The sequence below is a fragment of the Lissotriton helveticus genome, chromosome 6, assembly GCF_964261635.1.
Source record: "Lissotriton helveticus chromosome 6, aLisHel1.1, whole genome shotgun sequence".
Taxonomy (NCBI): Eukaryota; Metazoa; Chordata; class Amphibia; order Caudata; family Salamandridae; genus Lissotriton; species Lissotriton helveticus.
Window position 1 is genome coordinate 1,360,268,700 of NC_136067.1, and position 14,641 is coordinate 1,360,283,340.

Genomic DNA, 14,641 nt, shown 5'->3' on the forward strand with positions numbered 1-14,641 from the left:
TTTAAGACGATTTTTTCAGGACTATTAGCACCATTTGAAGCAGTCCTAGGCATTTTTCCAAATTTCGCGCACTCTGTGTTCGGCGGCCTGCCTCTCGTTTTGGGACTCGTAGCAGGGATACTATTTTTATTTCTCCTGCTCCGTTATGGCAAGTCCAGTCACCAGCGATGCCCAGATTACCATGGAGAACACTCTTCTGGCAATGCAGTATCGTGAACGCATAACACAGATTCTTGGCTTGGCTTGTTTGAGAGATCTGAATACCACGTGGTTACCTATCATTCAGAGCAATCTGGTAAGATTGCATCTTACCTGTTCTACGATGCCTGCTTTGTGGAGAGGAATGCGAGATGGATATCTGCCTAACACTACCATCAGCACTGCCAACGGATGTTGACGCTTTGCTTGGTCCGGTAACGGCTCATGCATTGTGTTGCCCCCAACGGCTACCAATCCTGATGACGTCATTCATTGAGATCTCACCGGCAATTCCAGCTGAGGGTGAGATACGTGGACCAACAGGCACACAGGTACCATCTACTGCGAACATTGCTAATGCGACTGACACTGACGGCGATGCTTCTCATCTGTGTACGATTGATCTTCTTACTGAAGTGGGTCAAATTTCACCCACTGTGGTAGACGATTTCTTTGCCAGCTTAGAAGATTTAATGTTTTCTCCTGACACCGAGAATAACTTTTGAAATTAGCACACACCTTCATTTTTTCAAAACAAAAAACTTCTAACTTTGGAACTCTATATTTCTATGATTTGATTTGACTTTTTTCCAAAACTGAACTTTGGCACAAAGTAATCTGCTTAAAGTAGAACTATTCTTAGAGAACAAGAATTCTTTGAATAATTCCTAGAAACAATATTGACCTTATTCACAAACCGAAACAGTTTATATATTCTGCTATGGGATGGTCTTGACTTTTTCTTCTGTAACTAAGAGGTATTCCATAAATATAATTTTCGTGATTCATTCAGTTAGCATTCCTATATCATATTATATGCTTACAATGAAATCATTGCTTTTAAATGCGTACTGTACAAATGCTCATTTTAGGTGTACAGCCATTTTTAAATCCATTTTATGTATTTTTGGGTGGGATTGTAAACACATGCTTTAGATACGTTTTAGTACTTACATTTTGTAATGTCGGACATAATAAAGTGGAGTGGGTGTTGTATAGCATTTTAGGACCCTAGTGTAATTTTCCCGATTCATGCCCTTATATAGGTATAAATCACCATATCCTTATATAGGCACAGAAATCATAACCATATTTAGACATAGCTCAGGCAGTCCAAATACGGCATGGCTACTTCCACTAGTTCGGAAAATCCACAACGATTTCTTGGAAAACTCGGCTTCAGCAGTTAGGGACTTCCCCTTGCCTGAATATTGATTTATCCAAGAACTCTTGGAGTTTTCAAAGAACTGAGACTCTTTGATGACGTTATTATGTCCACCTTTAAGTCAAACTTGGCACCTTCAAGGTATAAATATGCCCACACTTGCCCAAGCAAACAAACGGTGGTTAGGAGCAGTTCGACTATCTACTTGCCCGACGCATCTCGCCACAGCAAGTGACGAAGGAAGCTGACCCTCCAGCAGACGCACTGAGAGAGACGCTGTCTTTTCTCTTGCCGAGAAATCCAGCTCCAGTGTTTTCAAGCTCCCCTTGCGGGGTGTTGGGAAATCGAGTCCCGAGACAGAGAGATACCAGACCTCCTTTATTCTAAACCAAGTTACAGAGCTGATTAGACCCTAAGAGAAATCTTGGATAGATTCTTGGCAAAGAATACTAAACTTGGGGGAGGAGCCAAGATGGCGATCGGAACAGTCGCATGAACGCTTCGCTCTGAGATCCTTTCCTCCCCGCTTCTATATTCTGTCGATAATCCTGTTCGAGGCTTACTGATTTCTATTACTAGAGACAATTGCTCACTTACCGTCTGATTTTGGTGCTCCAGCGTGTCGTGGTCCCCGAGATCTGCCATTTGTCTGCTGGCTGGCGTTCCCGGCCCTGACGCCGGGGCCTCGAGTGCTGCGCCTCCCCGGCGGTGATCGGAGTGTTGATGCCCCTGGCCTGGATGAGAAGCCTGTTGTGGGAACCTGAGAGCCGAGAGCCGGGAGAAATGGAGCGGACCCACTCTCAATAGCGGGTCGCCCCGTGGGCCCGAGCAGGTGGTGAACCGGAGAGAGGCCGTGTGGCCCGGTTCCCCTCGGGTGGGACGCCCACTCCTGTTGGTAGTCCCGTCTGGGAGCCGGAGCTCGACTCCCGGAGAGCTGCTGGGAGCACACCCGGCCTTCTGGTGACTCTCCTTTCTTCGTCGAGCGCCGCCCACCACGGATCGGCTGTGGGTCCTATTGCCTCTGGCGGTCATGCTGGACTTGGAGAATGAGGGGGTAATGGAGGCGACAGATTTGCTCAAGATGGCGGACGATCCTTTGAAGTGTCTCCCTCCCGAAGACAGGGACAGTGTTACATTTGAGACCCCCGGACCACTGTTATCCGGGGCAGCGCTTACACGAAGTCATGTGCTGCTTGCGCTGGTTGCTCTGCGGACCGATCTGTGCTGGAAGTCCCGGGACTTGGAGTTACGGATCGCTGCCATAGTTGATCCGCCATCTTGTGGCACAGTGCCCTCTCCCCGAGTTGGTCCCGTTGACTCTCCTCCGGCTGTTGAGCCGGGGTCCCCGGATGCGTCTCAGACTTTGAGGGAACAACTGGATCTGGCGCCGGTGCTGCATTGTTTTCCACATCCTGCGATCTTCACTCCGTGCTGGGCAGACCTGACTTTGGACTTGGCCGCGTTGGTGATTGGCACACTGTTGCATTCTGGCTGCCGCCATGTATCTTTGCTTACTTCTTTGCGGCTGGGGCGGTGTGGCGTGAGGATACCGCCTGCCTTACCTGACTGGTATGGACTTTTTCTGTCGTACTGTCTCCTGTTTGCTCGGACGTTTGGCAGTTCTACTGTTCTCAGAAGTGGCCAGGGATGACCTTGCTTAGGTCCTGGCGGGACTTTCTCTTAGTTAATGGCGTATCCGAGACTCATCTTGTGGACGGTTATTGATTGCACCCTGTACGTTGGCTTTTTTCTGTATTTTTATAGCCTCGATCTGTAAAGCTTGTTGCGGGGAGGGGGGGGCTGAGTATTTCCATCGCCGGCTCCTCTCCTCACTCTTTTCTTTATCTCTTTCCTTGTTGTTCTTCTTTCTCTTTGTTTCCTTTCTCTGGGGTGTTTCTGGGGCGACAGACACGCTGTTAGTGGGGTAGGCCATAGCCATTACGGTGATGTAGGGTGGCGGGTGATGGGTGGGGTTTTTTATTTCAATTTGTTTTGTTCTATGGTCCCTCTTTCTTCCCTTTCAAGGGGTTGGCTCTGTCTTCTTTTTCTTTCCTTATTTCTCCGGTGTTTGCATATGTTTTTCTTTTCTTATTGTTTGGGGCGGGTGGGCTTTCTGCAAGACGTCCTGCTACAATGCTTGTTATGGCTTGACTTTTCCTTCTGGCCCGCCTTCGGTGGCCTTAGGGTATATCTGGTCATGTTACTTATTATTGTTTTTGATTGTGTGGGGGGCTTTCCCCTCCCGTCTCCCTTCCCTTGATTATGTTGTATGACGCCCTGGTTGATATAGCCGCTGACTCCTCTTACATTTAAAAAATGAAACCTCTCTTATCCTTACGCTTCCTGTGTTATGCTTACATCTTGCGGCTGTACTGTACTTGCGTTTTATCATACACGTATAAACTGCTCTCTTTTTTGATCTCCTGATTTTGCGGCCGGCCCTTGTGGTTGTAGGCCAGCGCTTGTATGGCTCCGCTTCTATGAATAAAGGTTTTAAAAAAAAAAAAAAAAAAAAGAATACTAAACTTATGCTACACCTCACTTACTTCTTCCCTCGTACTAGACTTAGGTTAGGTACATCAGCGTAGGCGTATTTTAGAAGCACCGGTTGAGTACTTTTAGTCTTTATTTATTTATGTATGTATTTTATGGCTTTGAAACCATACCATACTTTTACAGTAATATTTTATAATACTCTTCCTGCTGTACGCATTATACTTTACAGCCAGTATTACGATTGTAGCAGTTCATTTTTTCTGCATGAGAAAGAAGACTGTTCAATAAATACTTTTATTGAAAACGCCCGTCTCTATATTTCTCTGCACCTCTGGTGAAACGAAGCATGCACGAATGACTGAGTAAAATATCTATCTATTGTTTCCACGACTCTGAAGATCAGTTTTATCTTGGGGAAACAAAGTTGACATGTTTCTGCAGTTGTCAGAAACTAATCCCTTCTTGTTTATTCGAGAAAGTTTCTAGTGACCTCTGAGCTAGCTGGCACTCACAATTAAGTCTAAGATATTCGATAGAGACCTAGTAGACATAAGTCCTACGTCACATCTATAGGATATATTATTCCAATGCGCAGAGCCTATTGGGAATATAGGAACTACACTACATATGGAGGCTGCAGTATCCCCTGAGTTTGTCTGATACAGTGCAAACTGCTGCACCGCACATTCTTCTCGAGGGCACGGCTCTTCAGAATGGAGCTGGTTACCTCAGGAGGTTGCCTACATTGTAGAGATTCCACCGGGACCTGTTACACACATTCCGGTGCTGCCCAGCCTTGTCACACTTTTGGGAGGGGGTATTGGGAACTTTGGAGATTGTATTGGGTTGGAAGATCCCTAGGTACCCGAAATTGATCCTTCTATACATCACAGAGGATATAGGTGGTGACAGATGCAGGAAGACACTGCTCTTGCTGGGGAACTGGAGGTAGCTAACTGTGACATTGCAAGGGCGTGGAAAGACACGCCACCCCCTCTTCCCTCCCCATAGCGGGGTGGGTCCCTGGCATGGATCACTGCATGGGCCTTGAATGTCCTGTGCCCACAGAAACATTTTAAAGTCTAGAAAGATTGGTCCGGCACAGAGAGATACACCTAGAGCCATGTTCATACCGACCATGGTCCTTAGAGGGGGAGATACAGTTCTTTGAGGTCACCTCTGAGTGACTTCATGGGGCGATGTTTGATTTTGTTTTTCAAATTATTTTCATTGAGGCATTTTACCATTACAATATGACATGGTAGGATAATGACAACATAACATCTTTATCAGGATTGACATGAGGCACCATGAACACATCAATTCATGGGTGAGTCCACTGTGGAGCTCAGAACGAGCGTAAGGTGAGGGCTAAGACATATACATACTACTGCTAGAAGAGGAAGAGTGTGATCTAGCTGTGCGGTCTGAGCCGAGTGTTTGAAGGAGTGTGTTGTTCCATCGTGTCATTTGCATGTACAGGCACCTCTGAACAGTAAACTTGGGGTAGGGGTGAAGTAACATGGCAGCACGAGACTCAGGGGATGATTGTGTTAGAGGAGGAATTATGACAGAAGGGAGGAAACCCAGGGATGTATCATAGCGGGGAGTGTGACTCATGATGAAGTTGAACAAAAGGTGGCATCCGGAGCCATGTACGGGGGCACGGAGAGGGGCTTATTTGTCGTGGGAGCTGGGTGATGTGTCAATTGTGGGGAAGGAGGAAGGGGGCAGAGAGGGTGAGTCTGTGCCTTGGCTACTCAGGGATGTGGGGGGAGGGTTTCAGCCTCCAATATCTCCTCACAGATTTGTGTAAGCATGGAATTCCATGCGTCCACTATGGGCTGTGTACGGAGGCGGCGGGCCTCCTCGTAATGTAGGTTCATGCTTTTGGCATCCCCCCACTGGACAAGGGCACTCTGCCATTTAATCGGGAGATGTGGCTGTAAGGCCTACCAGTGTTGGGTAATAACTCTCTTGGCAAGCAGTAGAACCAGATTAGCAATGCCGAACAGGACTATGGGCCAGATGTAGGTAGCCCTTTACCGGTCGGTAACGGTCGAAAATCGGTATTTTCGGCCGTTACCGACCGGTATTGAGCATTCGGGATGTAGGAGACCGAAAATCGGCCGAATCGGTAAATTTACCGAATCGGTAAAGTTACCGAATCGGTAAAATACCGAATCGGTAATATTATCGAATCTGTAAATTTACAGAATCGCAACGGTTTGCGATTCGGTAAATTTACTGAATCGGTAAATATACCGATTCGGTAAAGTTACCGAATCGGTAAAATACCGAAATGGTAAATGAGAGGTGGTAAAAATGAAGTTTGAGATGTAGGGAAGCTCTTAAATACCAAATTTGCCTGAAATTCGGTATTTAAGAGTCGGTATTTACCATGGTTTGAAATCAGGTGGTAACCAGGTGCAACCTATAAAAATGGACCCAAAATGCAATTCTTCTTGCACAATGGCGGCATTTTATGTCATTGCAAGACGGCTACGGCTACAGGCGGAAGCAGAGAGAGGAGCAGGTCTACAGACAGAGGATCACCCTGTTCATGCTCACAGAGGCTGAAATACTCCAGAGGTACAGGTTGGCCCCAGACACCATCACGGAACTCATCAGGGACCTCCACCCACTGTTGGAGCATACTACCCCAAGAGCACATGCTATTCCACCCCACGTGCAGGTGCTGTGCAGCGTACACCTGCTTGCGTCTGGGAGCTACCAGAGTGTGGTTGCTGCAGTAGGTGGGGTGACCCAGAGCAGCCTGTCAAGGTTTTTCCACAAATTCCTTGACGCCATGTTACAGAGGATGGAGCATTACATATCTTTTCCTGCAACCCATGCTGAACTGGTCCGAACAAAATCTGACTTTTATCAGATGGCACGATTGCCTAATATAATTGGCTGCATTGATGGCATGCACATTCCCATTTGTCCACCTGCTGCCACAAAATATATATACAGGAATAGGAAGTCCACCCACACCATCAATGTGCAGGTGATTTGCAATGCGAAGTGCGCCATCACTGACCTTGTTGCAAAATTCCCTGGGAGTACACACGACTCCTATATATTTCAAAACAGCGGCATCTATGCACGGCTGGCTGCAGGGGAATTTGGAGAAGGATACCTCTTAGGTGGGACACAGTGTGCGACCCCCATAACACCTATTGCAGTAAGAAGTACAAGTATGCATGTGAGTAATGTATTTCCATTTCATTTTAGGCGACAGTGCATATGCCCTCCGCTCCTTCATACTCACCCCTTACCTCAACCCCTCAACACCCAGCCAAAGGAGATACAACCGGGCCCACAAGAGCACAAGGAATGTCGTGGAGCGGACCTTTGGTATCTGGAAAGGCAGGTTCAGATGCTTGCACAAGAGCGGAGGTGCAAGGCAGTATACCCCCATCACCTGCTGTAAGATCATTGCTGCCTGTGCTATGTTGCACAATCTTGCTGTGAAGAGGGGTACTGAGGTTGAGTTGTCAGACTATGAGGATCATGACGACGACATTGCTGTGCCTGAAACACAACCTGCTGGAGTGTCTACACCAAGTGATGGCAGATACAGACGTGAGGAAACAACACGCAACTATTTCTGAGTAAGTGATGAGACTGAGACCTGTATTGAAAGCACGAAAATTTGTTTTATTTTGTATATTTCTAGGTATGTTAAAGAACAAAAGTGCAAGAGTAAGCATTTCACTGCAATGCTCACAGTGAGCAAACACACACAGACAGGTGTTGAATGCTCCCACCGTAGTTGTATATTGTCACTAGGCAGGTTTTAAAGGCACAAATGTGCAACACAAACTTCCTAAATTCAAAAATGTATGTCCAATTGCAGTGGCCCATACTATTAAGTGTTCATTTGCGGCCACGCTTTGCACTTCCAGATGTATGTGGCTCACTCTGTTCATTGGGCATTTGGCCTGTAGCCTCACCCTGTCGCCTGCTGCTCCTCCTTGTCTCTACAACAAGGGGGCTTGCCATGCTGCTCCTACTGGTGCTACCTTCACTCTCCGGCACGTCAATAGCAGCAGTTTGTGCAGTTTGAGCATTAAGTAGAGCCTCTAGCGCACCGGTCATTCCGGCTATGCCCCTTGTCAGGTGATTGCTGTTGTTAGTCAGGACTTCCTGACTGTTCATGCTACGTCTGCATAGCAGGGATGTGGCTGTTGCCAGGTGGTGAATAGCTTTCTCAGTTCTCTGTGCACGCTGCTTCTCCCTGCGCCATGATGTTATTTCGGAGTCCAGTTTTGTGCACAGTTGCTGCATGGATTGGGTCATGTCATGTATCCCTGTAGCCATGCTCTTGTTAACTTCCACCAGTTCCCTGATGCCCTTACCAATTTCCTGCATGTTGATGTTGAGGTTGCGCATTTGTCTTTGACAGGACATGATGCCCTTGCCCTGCATCCTCTGAATCCTGACCATGGATCCCTCCAGGCTTTGGAAGACACTAGACCCCTCCCCACGTGCACCTACACTCCTTCCTTGTACTGTGCGGCGTCTAGTGGAACTAGGTACAGGCTCTGCGCTGGGCTGCAGTGTGGCAGAGATGTCAGCTCCAGGAAAGTCGTGTGACTCTTCACCCACCATTTCACCAGCAGCTGTCTCCATTTCCATCAGTGGGGAAACGACATGCCTCCTGCTAGGGTGTGCAGTAGGTGTTTCTATTTCCAGTGATGCTGGCATTTCTGGTGACGAAACCAATAGTGGTGACTGTGAAGGTCTTGGGGATGCCTGCATTTCTTCACTGATGTCATGTTCTTGGGAAGGTGGCTGCCCACTCGGAACACCTGTGTCCTGTGATGCACTGGGACCTGGCTCATGACTTTCATCCCTCTCGGGTGCCGTGCCCTCTGCCTCCTGTGACTGCCTTCTTGATGTGTGACCTGTGGACATATGTGCACATATCAGCTGGGTGCAAATGTCTCACAGACACTACAATACAACTTATGCAATTGCACTTATTACATGCTGCCTGCCCTTCATTATGTCTGCAATCATTTGCCTAACTTGGTGGTTACAGTGCTGTGTGACATGCTCTTTCATGAACTGACTACATGTACCATGATGCATTGCTACTGTTTTGCACAGACACACTGGGACTGGGGTAACTTAGCTTCAAGGGGTGAGGGATGGATGAGGGTGTGAGGGGGATTGCTGTGCATGCATCTTACCTTTTCTTTTTGCAGCTTTCGCCGAGCTGTCCACTTCTCCCAGTCCATGGACGCTTTATGGCTCAAAGGTTGTGGCTACCATCTCCTCCAGGTCAGTGAGGGGGGGGTGCTGTGTTCTTTCCTCCACCTGTTTGCGAGGCCTGTTTGTGGTGGTCAGCAATTTGTTTTTGGGTGAGGTTCCTTAGGTCATAAAACCTCTTTTTTAAATCTTCAATGACTCTGGTGGTCACTCCCACTGCATTGACTTTCTCAAGGATTTCAAGCCAAAGCTTCCTTTTTGCTGATTCAGGCACAGAGAGGGACAGACTTCCGAAAAGTCTGGGTTGCACCTTTACCACCTCCTCCACAAGGACCTGGAGCTCCATGCTGCTGAATTTGAGCTTTCTTTTTCTTTCTGTCTGCTCTGTGTCCTTGCTGCTTGCCATGTTTGATTTTAAAAGTGCACAAACTATGTCTGCTGCTGCTCCCAGTCTCTCTACTCCAACTGCCTCTCCAGAACCTTCTAATTAGTTGCAGCTGCCTGTGAAGCCACTTCCTGGTAGGAAGGGGGCGGGTGGTTGCACCTGATTGGCTGTTGTGTTAAGTTTCACTTTTGCTTGCTGTCCGATTCGACATTTACCGAATCGGTATTTACCGATTTGGTATTTCCAATGCAGTCCTATGGGCCTTTTGGCCCATAGGGATGAATGGGAAATACCGATTCGGTAAATACCGATTCGGTAAATACCGATTCGGTAATTACCGAAAGTCCGATACTGAATTTTACCGAATCGGTAAAAAATACAGATTTTTCACCTACATCTCATTTACCGATTTTTAAATACCGAATCAGTAAAATTCGGTATTTAAGAATCGGTAAATGACATTTACCTACATCTGGCCCTATATGTTCTGGCACCCACTTATAGACCCCATGGCAGTCACCTTCCACATATTGAGATGTGTGAGTTCAGTAACAGATGTCAGGTCATTATGAACTGCCTCCCAATAGGTGGAAAGCGTGGAGCACTTCGATAGCATATGCTGGAGATCTGCGGCATGCATGCTTAGCAGTGAGGAATATACGGTTGAGTTTTGCCAGGGTCAAATTGACATAGTGTAAGGTTGTGTACTGGAAGCATTTAAATCACACGTTGTTGGCGATGATGCGATCTGAGTCAAGCGCCTGTTCCCTCTCTGATTCGTGTAGTGGTTGCCCAATATCATCTGTCCACTTTTGCCGCAGGCTTGTCAGAAAGACCCCTGTATGTTCCTGATAGCCTTGTGTAGCCAAGTGATCAAATGGTGTCTGGCACCCATAGTGTATATTGTTTGGAAGACTGAATGCACTTGGGGCTCCTCGTCCACTGTGTACCCCAGCTTGCGGCACATCGTCAGTGGCCATGTAGAAGGAACTGGCCTCAGGGAATTCCATTGCCTTGATACAGTTGGTCGAATGGTAACAAGTGATAATACTTGAACAGGTCTCCAAGTGTTCAACTGATCTATCATGCTAAAGGATCAAGTTCTCTTGTGCAAATGCTCCTGGAAAGCAAGGGAGTCCCTGGAGGGGAATATTGGGAGCATGGCGCAGGACATAGCGCACCAGCTGGAACATCACTGTGAGGCATTTGTGGGCTACCCACAGTAGCAGCGTTCAGGATTTATGAACTTTAATGGTAATGGAGGGGAGTAGGAGCTGGCAGAGAACAGTACTCGACAAGGGTCCATCTTCTGTTGTAGTTTCATACAGGTTGCCTCCTGCTAGCCAGTGCAACACCCACTGGGCCTGTGCCGCCAGATAGTAAGAATTAAACGAAGGGGTATCCAGCGTGCCCTGTCCTACTGGAAATTGGAGTTTGGTGAGAGCTACCCGGTTGCGTTTATCATCCCATAACAGTTCCCTCAGCATAATATCAAATTGATGGAAGAATGACCATGGCGGGTATACCAGTACATTTACAAAATATTATAACAAGCAGGGGATGACTATGATCTTGGAAAGTGTGATTTTTTCCTGCAATCGCCAACAGGAGCCACTTCCAGAACTGGGTCTGAGATTAGAGGGAAGTAGTGCTTGTTTCAGTTTCCGTTCGAAAAGGTTAATCTGGAAATGGAAAAGGTGAATGCATGAGTATCTGCTTGTTTTTCCGGCCCAGTTGAGGGTGTCACCACCCATCCATCTAAAGGGGAGGGGGGGCTCATCCCAGCAAAGGGGAAAATATAGGACTTTGTTCAGTTGACCCAGAGGCGAGACTCCTTCTCAAATTCCAGGAGACTGTTGTGCATGAGGTCAATGCAAACACAAACGTCTTGGATGTATATCAACACTGTGTGGGTCCACTGGTGCACTGGGATGCCCCAGTGCTCACCCTCCACCCTAAGGCAAATGGCAAGGGGCTCAAAAGCGATGGCGGATTAAACAGGTGAGAGGGGACTGCCCTGACGGGTGCCCCTGCCAATCTGAAAGGGAGCGGAGATTAAGCGACTGATGCCCACTCTGGAACCCAGGCTAGTGTAGAGCAGTTTTGTGTATGCATGCAACTGGTTTCCTATGCCGACCTTCTCAAGGACCTGGAAGAGGTATTCCCAGGACAGTGTATTGAGCATCTTCTTCAGGTCAAGAATTAGGGCATCAGTAAATAGAAACAGAAATGATGCCTGATCCATCACATGAAAGAGGAGCCTAAGGTTAGAGGTGTTACGGCAGGGCACAAACCCATTTTGGTCTTGGTGCACACTATTAGGTAACACTTGAAGGTAACGGTCTCTGAGTATTTTCCCTAGGATCTTATGATCGGCTCCTAAGATTGCGATGGAGCATTAAGATGATAAGTGCGTAGGGTCTCTCCCAGGTTTTAGTAAGGATGTGATGAGGGATTCCCTGAGTGTGGGAGGCAAATTACCTGTCTCAAGTGCTTCGTTGTACATGGCCATAGGTTTCATAACAAACTGGGTTGAAAATCAATCATAGTATTCGATGGGCAAACCATCAGAACCAGGTGTTTTATTACGGGCCAGATCGTGGATGGCTGTCTGCACCTCGGCCTCTGAGATGAGGATGTGCAGTTCCTCCCGCTCCAGCCCCAAAATTCTGGGAAAGGGGCACTTACCAGAAAGATGTTTGCCTCCACCGAACAGTCCATTGGACACGTGCGGTATAAGTCTGCGTAATAGGCATTAGAAGGCTTGGAGGATGTTGTGTTGCATTTGGAGGGGAGGGCCTTGGGCCAGGACAATTTCCATAATTGAAAGGGGCCTCCTAGCATGCCAGCCATGCCAGGAAGTAGCCTGGCTTATCACCCGTGAAGTGCATCCGAGCTGTATATGCTGTGAAGTTGTACCAAGTGGAGACTCTTTAAAAGGGTAGGTTGTCTGGACTTGGTATCAGCTAGGGTTGCCTGGGCATTTACATCATGTGGGGCATAATGCTCTTGTTCCATCAGGGACGACTTCGTCTGGGTTAAGTCTCTCTCTATCTCCCGGTGTACTCTCACTACGTGTTGGATGCACACCCCCGCATGACCACTTTGAAGTCCTCCCATTCTGTGGCAAGAGTGGGGGCTGTGGCATGGTTCGTTTCAAAATAATGACTGATATGTTCGAGCTGGGTGTCCATGAAGTTAGGGTCTTCAAGTATTTCCCGGGGAAGAAGCCAGCTGGAGACTGGGGTGACTGGTACATTACAGGCCATACTGAGGACATGTGCAGCATGATCGGAAATGATACGCCTTTGGTAATCTGAGTGCTGGAGCTCTGGAGGATAGCAGAAGATCAGAGGAAGCGATTAATATGAACATACAACTCATGGGGGGATGAATAATGGGAATACTGCTTGAGAGTTGGATGATGAGCCCTCCAGGCATCCAACAAGGACCAATACCTGGCCCATGAGCACATTTTGTAGAGTGGAGGTGAATGGGCACTTGAGGGAGGGGCGTATGAGACCTATCAAGGTGGACATCTAGTACATTGCTGTAGTCACCGCCTAGTATCCAGGGGGTGTCTAGCCAGAGTGACAGGACCCTGGACAGACTGGCCTAGAAACTGGTTTGGTCTGTGTTTGTGGTGTATATGTTACCTAGAAATATCAGGGTTCCATCAAGGCATCCTTCTGCGAAGGCATACCTGCCCTCGCTGTCTACAACCATGGTCAACAGTTGAAAGGGCGAGCCTGGGTGGATACAGATTATAGCTCCTCAGGCATCCCCCAAATAGCTTGTGCCATAGATAGTTCCCCGCCACCACCTTCACAGGCATTGTAATTCTATGCTGATAAGGTGAGTTTCCTGCACAAAGTAAATATGTGTGTTGACACTTTAGGTAAGAGTATATGGAATAGCTGCAACATGCTGCTTGCATGCCCCTGATGTTGAGGGTGAGAAACCATGTCTGAGGATGGTGTGTCAACTACTGTAGACTGGGTGGTGTTGCCGAGAGGATCGAGGGCCTCTCTGTGGTAATCACCTCCCCCTCCAAATGCTGCTTGGGGATGTAGCATGTGATGGTGGCCGCTCATGCTGCACAGGGTAAAACTGCTGGAGTAACATGGCAAAGCCAGAACCGTGACCAGAACCGGCAGCAACAGGCTTCTCACCCAAATTGAAGTTCAAAATAGTTACAGTGGATGGGGTGGTGGAGACAGCGTTCCTTGGCAAGTCGAATCAAAGTATCTGGAAAGAAAGAAGTTAGGGGGTTGGAGGGTTAAGGGGGAGCTTCGGAAGGGAAGTCGGGGGTCTAGTCGGAGCAAGGATCTGGTACCAAACCGCCTGGGCCCATGTCCCATGGGTGTGGCAGAAGGGGCACAAGACAGCAGTGCTAGTTACTTGACATGGTAATGTCTACTGGTGTCTTGAGGCAGGACGCTCCTGGCTGGAAGGGAGAGTGGGTGTGATGCCACCAAACCCCCTGGAACAAAAGTCGTGGATCAAGACCCCAATTCCCCTGAGGCAATGGGACTATCAGAGGATTGCTTTGGATGTCTGCTGTGTAACGTGTGGGCCTGCCACAGTCCCCCGAGAGGTGAGTACCGCACCAAGGCGGTCATTGCAGGCAGTGGATTCGGTGTCTGAATTGGAGGGCCCCACTGGTTGGCGGAACAACATAGCCACGGCGATGGCTGACTGCTGGCCTTCATGAAGCTCCTGCTGGGGGGCAGTCTAGGTGAGCTTGGTGGGTCCCTGGATTAGCAGCCACAACGCCGCTGTCACAGTCGGGCCCTCAACTGTGTCACAACCCCCCCGGTCGAAGAGCTGCCTAGGACAGTCAGATGCTCTATCCAGTCCTAGGCGGCCGAGAGCTCAGTGAAGAAATGGATGGGCTGGCCATGTATGACCATAAGTTTGGCTGGGAATGACAATGAGAATTGAAGATTCATGTCTTGGAGCAGGCATTTCACTCCAAGAATGGAAAACTCTGCCGCTGCGCTGCCATCGTGAAGTCTGTAAAGACAGACACTCTGCTGTCTTTAAAGTGAAGGAGCCAGGCTACAACCAAGCAAGGCAGGAGCCTGGTGGTAGACAGCAGATGGGAACCCGGTGGGCTTGTTCAAAGGAGAAGTAAGGGGAGAGGTCTGAGGCCTAAGCAAAGGAATGGATTGCGC